Raw genomic sequence first — 13,801 nt, 5'->3', positions numbered from 1 at the left:
GATAGTAGAGTGGTTAAAGCACTAAGTTGTCATGATGAAAGCCTGGGTTCGATCTCCAGTAGCGTTTTAAAGTCTACCCTGCAACAAAACGATGGGTACAAGTTTGGCTGTGAAGCAAAGGCAGTCGATGCGCAATGCTGGAAGCATTGCCACCATTTTGGTGTTTGTTTCCAAATTGTAAAGCTTCAACTTTTTTGACACTCTGTAATCCACAACGGGATGTTGTTGGAATGTTAAATGTTTTTGGTAAAAAATTAAAACCAATGGTCTCTATAGCAACAAAAAACATTAAATGAAAATTAGTTAAAGTAGTACGCCAAATATTTTTTTAAGTAACATAAGCTTCAATTGTATCTTTTATTTTACACTTAATTAAGACAAAAGCTAAATAATACATATATTCTCTCATTGCGAGCGTTGAATGTTTTTACCTTATGCAAATTAAACGGCCGCCATAGTATTATACATCAAACATCGGTAACACTATAGCTGAGCATAGAAATGATCATTAATGTTTTAACGTAAGGTCAAGAACGAATACGAAAAGGAGGAAGAAACCACTAGAAAAAACACTAATTGAATTTAATATTAGTTCTTAATTCATTACTACATTTAAAAATGGGTTACTTGCATATTGTGGTTTTTAGTACAAAAAGAAATAGAAAGAATTTTATGCAATAAACTGTTAGATAATTGCCTGAAATTTAAATTCAGTTTAATACTTAAAGCAAATTTTAAATTAAATTGAAATCTAAAAAATCATAAAGAACAAAGCAATATCTATCGGTTGGGAAATGATAATCATGACAGATTTAAGCCTAACAATCAGATTCGCCTAACAGAATACCGACCGAGACGGGCTCAGACTCTCGTTTACTGAACAGGTTTCGGGCTTGTGGGTAGGCTCCGACTCCAGATAAAATGTTCAGCAATTTGTTTTTTACTACTTTTAAGCAAACATTGTGTTCAGTGTAAAAATTTACTTACGATAAAAGGTTTTAAATGGATAATTTCCTTGTTTAGACAAAGGCCGACCTCAGGCTCTATTCTGAGTATCTCGTGTAACAATTCTTCGGGCTCTAACCTACAAAAGTGTTACAGCCTGTCGATTTTGTGAATCACAGAAATTCTCGCTACGCTCTCACTACTTCACTCGCAACACTCATCGTAACTAATAAAAGGAATTATTCTAAGGCGCTGTTATACACTAATTGTTTATGTTTTAATCGTGGTCGAATGTCCTGTTATAACAAGTAAAAAATTTTATTTTCTAACCATCTATGAGCAGCAGACCCAATTTATAGGGTTACTTATAATTTTGAACCTAATCCAGAGGACAATGGAATTCCTGGATCAGGCATTGGGAGAAATTTGCCTTCGTGGAGGATTTTTTGATGGAACTAACCCGCTTTTGCGCTATATGGAGAGGGAGACTACGAGAACCTCCCACCGAAAATCTGAAGGAAAGTGTACTAACCCATGATCCGTCTTCCACTGAGGCTATTTCGCATCTGCACTGTGGTCGGAGTGAGCCGAGTTCGTATCGACAAGTCACCGCTGAGATTCGAACCCCGGGAATAGTAACCTCATTAGGAGGCGAATGCTCTATCTCCTGAGCCACCACTGCTCACTTGTAGAAATTCAAGTCAATGCCATAATCTGCTTTTAAAGTTTTTCTGCTTTCTATTGTGCTCACAATTTTTTATTCTGTTAATGACAGAAACGGAGAGCTGCAACAAGGCTGTTGGTGCAGAAAACACAATTTAATTTCTATCATATTTTTTTTTATTAAAATATTTTACTTCTTTAAGTTTTGAAAATTTCCTTGAAATAAAGGAAAAAGGAATATTTTTTAATTCATATAAATCGAATTATGGATTATCACTGGTTTAAATACAATTATTTAGATATTAAGGTCCTTGAAATGACTCATTTTTAAGAATTTTTACTGATATTTGATACGAAAGAACTTCTCAGCAGACTCCGAAGGATTTTGTTCGGCTATGCTATTGACGATTGCGCTTTTTCGACTTCTTTTGTAGCATTTTGGATATTCTAGCATGCATGGGGTGTTTTCTGTGTGTGAAATCCAGCAAAGAAAGCGTAATGGAATAATAAAAAAAAAGAATAAAAAAATAAAATGGCTCCAGAAAGGTTCAAATTTCAAGATCCCCTAGCTCCCTTTAATATCAAAGTATAATTTTCAAACTCGGGCCCTAAGATGGAGTCTATGGTCCAAACAAGGCTGCTGAAGATAATTTTTACAGGCCAATTAGGGGGGTCATAGTGGGCCCCTAAAGGTATATTGCGAAGATGAGAGGAGAGAGCTTTTGAAGCGAAACTGTGGTAGGCTTCAAATATCACCGTGGACTGGAAGGTAGGCCACCAGACAAGCAAGTTCGCTGCAAGAGGGAGGGGTCCTGGGTTCGAATCCCAGGGACGGTCAAATTTTCAAAAAAATTATTTATTTAATTTTTTTTTTGGTTTATTTTAAATTATATTATTTTTTTTATTTGTTTTTCGACATTCTGGAGGTTCCTGCATGTAGGAAATTTTTTTTAATTGGAAAATGGGAAAAAACTGGAAAAATCCGGGAAAATCAGTTTATTTGCTCTTTTTCGACTTCTATTGTAACATTTTGGATATTCTAGCATGCATGGGGTGTTTTCTGTGTGTGAAATCCAGCAAAGAAAGCGTTATGGAATAATAAAAAAAAGATTAAAAAAATTAAAATGGCTCTAGAAAGGTTCAAATTTCAACATCCCCTAGCTCCCTTTAATATCAAGGTATAATTTTCAAACTCGGACCCTAAGAAGGGTTCTATTGTCCAAACAAAGCTGCGGAAGATAATTTTAATAGGCCAATTAGGGGGGTCACAGTGGGCCCCTAAAGGTATATTGCGAAGATGAGAGGAGAGAGCTTTTGAAGCGAAACTGTGGTAGGCTTCACGTATCACCGTGGAGTGGAAGGTAGGCCACCAGACAAGCAAGTTCGCAGCAAGTGGGAGGGGTCCTGGGTTCGAATCCCAGGGACCGTTAAATTTTAAAAAAATATTCTTTTTTCTTCTTTTTTTGGTTTATTTTAAATTATATTATTTTTTTTATGTTTTTTCGATATTCTGGAGGATACTGCATGTAGGGAAAAAATTTTTTTATCGGAAATATGGAAAAAAACTGGAAAAATCAGGAAAATCAGTTTATTTGCTCTTTTTCGAATTCTATTGTAACATTTTGGATATTCTAGCATGCATGGGGTGTTTTCTGTGTGTGAAGTCCAGCAAACAAAACGTAATGGAATAATAAAAAAAAGAATAAAAAAATAAAATGGGTCGAGAAAGGTTCAAATTTCATTATCCCCTAGCTCCCTTTAATATCAAGGTATAATTTTCAAACTCAGGCCCTAAGTAGGGGTCTATGGTCCAAACAGGGCTGCTGAAGATAGTTTTTATAGGTCAATTAGGGGGGTCACAGTGGGCCCCTAAATGTATATTGCGAAGATGAGAGGAGAGAGCTTTTGAAGCGAAACTGTGGTAGGCTTCACGTATCACCGTGGACTGGAAGGTAGGCCACCAAACAAGCAAGTTCGCAGCAAGAGGGAGGGGTCCTGGGTTCGAATCCCAGACACTGTCAAATTTTCAAAAATTTTTATTATTTTTTTTTTTTTTGTTTATTTAAAACTATATTATTTTTTTTATGTGTTTTTCGATATTCTGGAGGTTCCTGCATGTTGGAAATTCTTTTTTTTATGGGGAAAATGGGAAAAAAAAACTGGAAAAATCCAGGAAAATCAGTTTATTTGCTCTTTTTCGACTTCTATTGTAACATTTTGGATATTCTAGCATGCATGGGGTGTTTTCTGTGTGTGAAATCCAGCAAAGAAAGCGTAATGGAATAATAAAAAAAAGAATAAAAAAATAAAATGGCTCGAGAAAAGTTCAAATTTCAAGATCCCCTAGCTCCCTTTAATATCAAGGTATAATTTTTAAACTCAGACCCTAAGTAGGGGTCTATGGTCCAAACAAGGCTGCTGAAGATAGATTTTATAGGCCAATTAGGGGGTCACAGTGGGCCCCTAAAGGTATATTGCGAAGATGAAAGGAGAGAGCTTTTGAAGCGAAACTGTGGAAGGCTTCACGTATCACCGTGGACTGGAAGGTAGGCCACCAGACAAGCAAGTTCGCAGCAAGAGGGAGGGGTCCTGGGTTCGAATCCCAGGGACGGTTAAATTTTAAAAAAATATTCTTTTTTCTTTTTTTTTTGTTTATTTTAAATTATATATTTTTTATGGTTTTTTCGATATTCTAGAGGATACTGCATGTAGGAAAAAAAATTTTTTTTATTAGAAATATGGGAAAAAACTGGAAAAATCAGGTTTATTTGCTCTTTTTCGACATCTATTGTAACATTTTGGATATTCCAGCATGCATGAGGTGTTTTCTGTGTGTGAAGTCCAGCAAACAAAGCGTAATGGACTAATAAAAAAAAGAATAGAAAAATAAAATGGCTCGAGAAAGGTTCAAATTTCAAGATCCCCTGGCTCCCTTTAATATCAAGGTATAATTTTCAAACTCAGATCCTAAGTAGGGGTCTATGGTCCAAACAAGGCTGCGGAAGATAATTTTTATAGGCCAATTAGGGGGGTCACAGTGGGCCCCTAAAGGTATATTGCGAAGATGAAAGGAGAGAGCTTTTGAAGCGAAACTGTGGTAGGCTTCACGTATCACCGTGGACTGGAAGGTAGGCCACCAGACAAGCAAGTTCGCAGCAAGAGGGAGGGGTCCTGGTTTCGAATCCCAGTGACGGTTAAATTTTCAAAAAATATTCTTTTTTCTTTTTTTTATTTTAAATAATATTATTTTTTTATGTGTTTTTCGATATTCTGGAGGTTACTGCATGCAGGAAAAAAAAATTTTTTATTGGAAATATGGGAAAAAACTGGAAAAGTCCAGGAAAATCAGTTTATTTGCTCTTTTTCGACTTCTATTGTAACATTTTGGATATTCTAGCATGCATGGGGTGTTTTCTGTGTGTGAAATCCAGCAAAGAAAGCGTAATGGAATAATAAAAAAAAGATTAAAAAAATTAAAATGGCTCTAGAAAGGTTCAAATTTCAACATCCCCTTACTCCCTTTAATATCAAGGTATAATTTTCAAACTCGGACCCTAAGAAGGGTTCTATGGCCCAAACAAGGCTGCGGAAGATAATGTTTATAGGCCAATTAGGGGGTCACAGTGGGCCCCTAAAGGTATATTGCGAAGATGAAAGGAGAGAGCTTTTGAAGCGAAACTGTGGTAGGCTTCACGTATCCCCGTGGACTGGAAGGTAGGCCACCAAACAATCAAGTTCGCAGCAAGAGAGAGGGTTCCTGGGTTCGACTCCCAGGGACGGTTAAATTTTCAAAAAATATTCTTTGTTCGTTTTTTCTTTTTTTTATTTTAAATTGTATTATTTTTTTATGTGTTTTTCGATAATCTGGAGGATACTGCTTGTAGGAAAAAAATTTTTTTATTGGAAATATGTTAAAAAACTGGAAAAGTCCAGGAAAATCAGTTTATTTGCTCTTTTTCGACTTCTATTGTAACAATTTGGATATTCTAGCATGCATGGGGTGCTTTCTGTGTGTGAAGTCCAGCAAACAAAGCGTAATGGAATAATAAAAAAAAGAATAAAAAAATAAAATTTCTCGAGAAGGGTTCAAATTTAAAGATCCCCTAGCTCCTTTTAATATCAAGGTTTAATTTTCAAACTCAGACCCTAAGTAGGGGTCTATGGTCGAAACAGGGCTGCTGAAGATAGTTTTTATAGGTCAATTAGGGGGGTCACAGTGGGCCCCTAAATGTATACTGCGAAGATGAGAGGAGAGAGCTTTTGAAGCGAAACTGTGGTAGGCTGCACGTATCACCGTGGACTGGAAGGTAGGCCACCAAACAAGCAAGTTCGCAGCAAGAGGGAGGGGTCCTGGGTTCAAATCCCAGACACTGCCAAATTTTCAGGAATTTTTATTATTTTTTTTTGTTTATTTAAAACTATATTATTTTTTTTTATAGGTTTTTCGATATTCTGGAGGTTCCTGCATGTTGGAAATTCTTTTTTTTATAGGGAAAATGGGAAAAAAACTGGAAAAGTCCAGGAAAATCAGTTTATTTGCTCTTTTTCGACTTCTATTGTAACATTTTGGATATTCTAGCATGCTTGGGGTGTTTTCTGTGTGTGAAATCTAGCAATGAAAGCGTGATGGAATAATAAAAAAAAGATTAAAAAAATTAAAATGGCTCTAGAAAGGTTCAAATTTCTACATCCCCTAACTCCCTTTAATATCAAGGTATAATTTTCAAACTCGGACCCTAAGAAGGGTTCTATGGTCCAAACAAGGCTGCGGAAGATAATTTTCATAGGCCAATTAGGGGGGTCACAGTGGGCCCCTAAAGGTATATTGCGAAGATGAAAGGAGAGAGCTTTTGAAGCGAAACTGTGGTAGGCTTCACGTATCACCGTGGACTGGAAGGTAGGCCACCATACAAGCAAGTTCGCAGCAAGAGGGAGGGGTCCTGGGTTCGAATCCCAGGGGTGGTTAAATTTTCAAAAAATATTCTTTGTTCGTTTTTTCTTTTTTTTATTTTAAATTATATTATTTTTTTATGTGTTTTCCCATAATCTGGAGGATACTGCATGTAGGAAAAAAAATTTTTTTATTGGAAATATGGGAAAAAACTGGAAAAGTCCAGGAAAATCATTTTATTTGCTCTTTTTCGACTTCTATTGTAACATTTGGGATATTCTAGCATGCTTGGGGTGTTTTCTGTGTGTGAAATCTAGCAATGAAAGCGTGATGGAATAATAAAAAAAAGATTAAAAAAATTAAAATGGCTCTAGAAAGGTTCAAATTTCTACATCCCCTAACTCCCTTTAATATCAAGGTATAATTTTCAAACTCGGACCCTAAGAAGGTTTCTATGGTCCAAACAAGGCTGCGGAAGATAATTTTCATAGGCCATTTAGGGGGGTCACAGTGGGCCCCTAAAGGTATATTGCGAAGATGAAAGGAGAGAGCTTTTGAAGCGAAACTGTGGTAGGCTTCACGTATCACCGTGGACTGGAAGGTAGGCCACCATACAAGCAAGTTCGCAGCAAGAGGGAGGGGTCCTGGGTTCGAATCCCGGGGACGGATAAATTTTCAAAAAATATTCTTTTTTCTTTTTTTTTTTTTTTTGTTTATTTTAAATTGTATTATTTTTTTTATGTGTTTTTCGATAATCTGGAGGATACTGCTTGAAGGAAAAATTTTTTTTTTATTGGAAATATGTTAAAAAACTGGAAAAGTCCAGGAAAATCAGTTTATTTGCTCTTTTTCGACTTCTATTGTAACAATTTGGATATTCTAGCATGCATGGGGTGTTTTCTGTGTGTGAAGTCCAGCAAACAAAGCGTAATGGAATAATAAAAAAAAGAATAAAAAAATAAAATTTCTCGAGAAGGGTTCAAATTTACAGATCCCCTAGCTCCTTTTAATATCAAGGTTTAATTTTCAAACTCAGACCCTAAGTAGGGGTCTATGGTCCAAACAGGGCTGCTGAAGATAGTTTTTATAGGTCAATTAGGGGGGTCACAGTGGGCCCCTAAATGTATACTGCGAAGATGAGAAGAGAGAGCTTTTGAAGCGAAACTGTGGTAGGCTGCACGTATCACCGTGGACTGGAAGGTAGGCCAAAAAACAAGCAAATTCGCAGCAAGAGGGAGGGGTCCTGGGTTCAAATCCCAGACACTGCCAAATTTTCAAGAATTTTTATTTATTTTTTTTTTGTTTATTTAAAACTATATTATTTTTTTATAGGTTTTTCGATATTCTGGAGGTTCCTGCATGTTGGAAATTCTTTTTTTATGGGGAAAAAGGGAAAAAAAACTGGAAAAGTCCAGGAAAATCAGTTTATTTGCTCTTTTTCGACTTCTATTGTAACATTTTGGATATTCTAGCATGCATGGGGTGTTTTCTGTGTGTGAAGTCCAGCAAACAAAGCGTAATGGAATAATAAAAAAAAGAATTAAAAAATAAAATGGCTCGAGAAGGGTTCAAATTTCAAGATCCCCTAGCTCCCTTTAATATCAAGGTATAATTTTCAAACTCAGACCCTAAGTAGGGGTCTATGGTCCAAACAGGGCTGCTGAAGATAGTTTTTATAGTTCAATTAGGGGGGTCACAGTGGGCCCCTAAATGTATATTGCGAAGATGAGAGGCGAGAGCTTTTGAAGCGAAACTGTGGTAGACATCACGTATCACCGTGGACTGGAATGTAGGCCACCAAACAAGCAAGTTCGCAGCAAGAGGGAGGGGTCCTGGGTTCGAATCCCAGACACTGTCAAATTTTCAATTTTTTTTTTTTTTGTTTATTTAAAACTATATATTTTTTTTATGTGTTTTTCGATATTCTGGAGGTTCCTGCATGTTGGAAATTCTTTTTTTTATGGGGAAAATGGGAAAAAAACTGGAAAAATCCAGGAAAATCAGTTTATTTGCTCTTTTTCGACTTCTATTGTAACATTTTGGATATTCTAGCATGCATGGGGTGTTTTCTGTGTGTGAAATCCAGCAAAGAAAGCGTGATGGAATAATAAAAAAAAAATTAAAAAAAATTAAAATGGCTCTAGAAAGGTTCAAATTTCAACATCCCCTAGCTCCCTTTAATATCAAGGTATAATTTTCAAACTCGGACCCTAAGAAGGGTTCTATGGTCCAAACAAGGCTGCGGAAGATAATTTTTATAGGCCAATTAGGGGGGTCACAGTGGGCCCCTAAAGGTATATTGCGAAGATGTAAGGAGAGAGCTTTTGAAGCGAATCTGTGGCAGGCTTCACGTATCACCGTGGACTGGAAGGTAGGCCACCAAACAAGCAAGTTCGCAGCAAGAGGGAGGGGTCCTGGGTTCGAATCATAGGGACGGTTAAATTTTCAAAAAATATTCTTTTTTCTTTTTTTTTTGTTTATTTTAAATTATATTTTTTTTAAGGTTTTTTCGATATTCTAGAGGATACTGCATGTAGGAAAAAAGAAATTTTATGGTGAAAATGGGAAAAAAAACTGGAAAAATCCAGGAAAATCAGTTTATTTGCTCTTTTTCGACTTCTATTGTAACATTTTGGATATTCTAGCATGCTTGGGGTGTTTTCTGTGTGTGAAATCCAGCAATGAAAGCCTGATGGAATAATAAAAAAAAGATTAAAAAAATTAAAATGGCTCTAGAAAGGTTCAAATTTCTACATCCCCTAACTCCCTTTAATATCAAGGTATAATTTTCAAACTCGGACCCTAAGAAGGGTTCTATGGTCCAAACAAGGCTGCGGAAGATAATTTTCATAGGCCAATTAGGGGGGTCACAGTGGGCCCCTAAAGGTATATTGCGAAGATGAAAGGAGAGAGCTTTTGAAGCGAAACTGTGGTAGGCTTCACGTATCACCGTGGACTGGAAGGTAGGCAACCATACAAGCAAGTTCGCAGCAAGAGGGAGGGGTCCTGGGTTCGAATCCCAGGGACTGTCAAATTTTCAAAAAAAAAATTTTTTTTTTTTTTGTTTATTTAAAACTATATTATTTTTTTTATGTGTTTTTTGATATTCTTGAGATTCCTGCATGTTGGAAATTCTTTTTTTTATGGGGAAAATGGGAAAAAAACTGGAAAAATCCAGGAAAATCAGTTTATTTGCTCTTTTTCGACTTCTATTGTAACATTTTGGATATTCTAGCATGCATGGGGTGTTTTCTGTGTGTGAAATCCAGCAAAGAAAGCGTGATGGAATAATAAAAAAAAAATTAAAAAAAGTTAAAATGGCTCTAGAAAGGTTCAAATTTCAACATCCCCTAGCTCCCTTTAATATCAAGGTATAATTTTCAAACTCGGACCCTAAGAAGGGCACTATGGTCCAAACAAGGCTGCGGAAGATAATTTTCATAGGCCAATTAGGGGGGTCACAGTGGGCCCCTAAAGGTATATTGCGAAGATGAAAGGAGAGAGCTTTTGAAGCGAAACTGTGGTAGGCTTCACGTATCACCGTGGACTGGAAGGTAGGCCACCAAACAAGCAAGTTCGCAGCAAGGGTCCTGGGTTCGAATCACAGGGACGGTAAAATTTTCAATTTTTTTTTTTTTTTTGTTTATTTAAAACTATATTATATTTTATGTGTTTTTCGATATTCTGGAGGTTCCTGCATGTTGGAAATTCTTTTTTTATGGGGAAAATGGGAAAAAAACTGGAAAAATCCAGGAAAATCAGTTTATTTGCTCTTTTTCGACTTCTATTGAAACATTTTGGATATTCTAGCATGCATGGGGTGTTTTCTGTGTGTGAAATCCAGCAAAGAAAGCGTGATGGAATAATAAAAAAAAGATTAAAAAAATTAAAATGGCTCTAGAAAGGTTCAAATTTCTACATCCCCTAACTTCCTTTACTATCAAGGTATAGTTTTCAAACTCGGACCCTAAGAAGGGTTCTATGGTCCAAACAAGGCTGCGGAAGATAATTTTTATAGGCCAATTAGGGGGGTCACAGTGGGCCCCTAAATGTATATTGCGAAGATGAGAGGCGACAGCTTTTGAAGCGAAACTGTGGTAGGCTTCACGTAGCACCGTGGACTGGAAGGTAGGCCACCAAACAAGCAAGATCGCAGCAAGAGGGAGGGGTCCTGGGTTCGAATCCCAGACACTGTCAAATTTCCATTTTTTTTTTTGTTTATTTAAAACTATTTTTTTAATGTATTTTTCGATATTCTGGAGGTTCCTGCATGTTGGAAATTCTTTTTTTTACGGGGAAAATGGGAAAAAAACTGGAAAAATCCAGGAAAATCAGTTTATTTGCTCTTTTTCGACTTCTATTGTAACATTTTGGATATTCTAGCATGCATGGGTTGTTTTCTGTGTGTGGAATCCAGCAAAGAAAGCGTAATCGAATAATAAAAAAAAAGAATAAAAAAATAAAATGGCTCGAGAAAGGTTCAAATTTCAAGATCCCCCAGCTCCCTTTAATATCAAGGTATAATTTTTAAACTCGGACCCTAAGAAGGGGTCTATGGTCCAAACAAAACTGCCGAAGATAGTTTTTATAGGCCAATTAGGGGGGTCACAGTGTATATTGCGAAGTATATACACTAAAGGTATATTGCGAAGATGAAAGGAGAGAGCTTTTGAAGCGAAACTGTGGTAGGCTTCACGTATCACCGTGGACTGGAAGGTAGGCAACCATACAAGCAAGTTCGCAGCAAGAGGGAGGGGTCCTGGGTTCGAATCCCAGGGACTGTCAAATTTTCAAAATTTTTTTTTTTTTTTTTTTTGTTTATTTAAAACTATATTATTTTTTTTATGTGTTTTTTGATATTCTAGAGGATACTGCATGTAGGAAAAAAAATTTTTTTTATTAGAAATATGGGAAAAAACTGGAAAAATCAGGTTTATTTGCTCTTTTTCGACATCTATTGTAACATTTTGGATATTCTAGCATGCATGGGGTGTTTTCTGTGTGTGAAGTCCAGCAAACAAAGCGTAATGGACTAATAAAAAAAAGAATAGAAAAATAAAATGGCTCGAGAAAGGTTCAAATTTCAAGATCCCCGGGCTTCCTTTAATATCAAGGTATAATTTTCAAACTCAGATCCTAAGTAGGGGTCTATGGTCCAAACAAGGCTGCGGAAGATAATTTTTATAGGCCAATTAGGGGGGTCACAGTGGGCCCCTAAAGGTATATTGCGAAGATGAAAGGAGAGAGCTTTTGAAGCGAAACTGTGGTAGGCTTCATGTATCACCGTGGACTGGAAGGTAGGCCACCAGACAAGCAAGTTCGCAGCAAGAGGGAGGGTTCCTGGGTTCGAATCCCAGTGACGGTTAAATTTTCAAAAAATATTCTTTTTTCTTTTTTTTATGTTAAATAATATTATTTTTTTATGTGTTTTTCGATATTCTGGAGGTTACTGCATGCAGGAAAAAAAATTTTTTTATTGGAAATATGGGAAAAAACTGGAAAAGTCCAGGAAAATCAGTTTATTTGCTCTTTTTCGACTTCTATTGTAACATTTTGGATATTCTAGCATGCATGGGGTGTTTTCTGTGTGTGAAATCCAGCAAAGAAAGCGTAATGGAATAATAAGAAAAAGATTAAAAAAATTAAAATGGCTCTAGAAAGGTTCAAATTTCTACATCCCCTAAATCCCTTTAATATCAAGGTATAATTTTCAAACTCGGACCCTAAGAAGGGTTCTATGGCCCAAACAAGGCTGCGGAAGATAATTTTTATAGGCCAATTAGGGGGGTCACAGTGGGCCCCTAAAGGTATATTGCGAAGATGAAAGGAGAGAGCTTTTGAAGCGAAACTGTGGTAGGCTTCACGTATCACCGTGGACTGGAAGGTAGGCAACCAGACAAGCAAGTTCGCAGCAAGAGGGAGGGGTCCTGGGTTCGAATCCCAGGGACGGTTTAATTTTAAAAAAATATTCTTTTTTTTTTTTTTTTTGGTTTATTTTAAATTATATTATTTCTTTATGTTTTTTTCGATATTCTGGAGGATACTGCATGTAGGAAAAAAATTTTTTTTATTGGAAATATGGGAAAAAAACTGGAAAAATCAGGAAAATCAGATTATTTGCTCTTTTTCGACTTCTATTGTAACATTTTGGATATTCTAGCATGCATGGGGTGTTTTCTGTGTGTGAAGTCCAGCAAACAAAACGTAATAGAATAATAAAAAAAATAATAAAAAAATAAAATGCCTCGAGAAAGGTTCAAATTTCAAGATCCCCTAGCTCCCTTTAATATCAAGGTATAATTTTTAAACTGAGACCCTAAGTAGGGGTCTATGGTCCAAACAAGGTTGCTGAAGATAGTTTTTATAGGCCAATTAGGGGGGGTCACAGTGGGCCCCTAAAGGTATATTGCGAAGATGAAAGGAGAGAGCTTTTGAAGCGAAACTGTGGTAGGCTTCACGTATCACCGTGGACTGGAAGGTAGGCCACCAAACAATCAAGTTCGCAGCAAGAGAGAGGGGTCCTGGGCTCGAATCCCAGGGACGGTTAAATTTTGAAAAAATATTCTTTGTTCGTTTTTTCTTTTTTTTATTTTAAATTGTATTATTTTTTTATGTGTTTTTCGATAATCTGGAGGATACTGCTTGTAAGAAAAAAATTTTTTTATTGGAAATATGTTAAAAAACTGGAAAAGTCCAGGAAAATCAGTTTATTTGCTCTTTTTCTACTTCTATTGTAACAATTTGGATATTCTAGCATGCATGGGGTGCTTTCTGTGTGTGAATTCCAGCAAACAAAGCGTAATGGAATAATAAAAAAAAGAATAAAAAAATAAAATTTCTCGAGAAGGGTTCAAATTTAAAGATCCCCTAGCTCCCTTTAATATCAAGGTTTAATTTTCAAACTCAGACCCTTAGTAGGGGTCTATGGTCCAAACAGGGCTGCTGAAGATAGTTTTTATAGTTCAATTAGGGGGGTCACAGTGGGCCCCTAAATGTATATTGCGAAGATGAGAGGCGAGAGCTTTTGAAGCGAAACTGTGGTAGGCATCAAGTATCACCGTGGACTGGAAGGTAGGCCACCAAACAAGCAAGTTCGCAGCAAGAGGGAGGGGTCCTGGGTTCGAATCCCAGACACTGTCAAATTTTCAATTTTTTTTTTTTGTTTATTTAAAACTATATTTTTTTTTTATGTGTTTTTCGATATTCTGGAGGTTCCTGCATGTTGGAAATTCTTTTTTTTATGGGGAAAATGGGAAAAAAACTGGAAAAATCCAGGAAAATCAAATTATTTGCTCTTTTTCG

Source organism: Parasteatoda tepidariorum, chromosome 2, assembly GCF_982258835.1.
Source record: "Parasteatoda tepidariorum strain Cologne lab strain chromosome 2, Ptep-v5.0, whole genome shotgun sequence".
NCBI lineage: Eukaryota > Metazoa > Arthropoda > Arachnida > Araneae > Theridiidae > Parasteatoda > Parasteatoda tepidariorum.
This window is presented reverse-complemented; position numbering follows the sequence as displayed.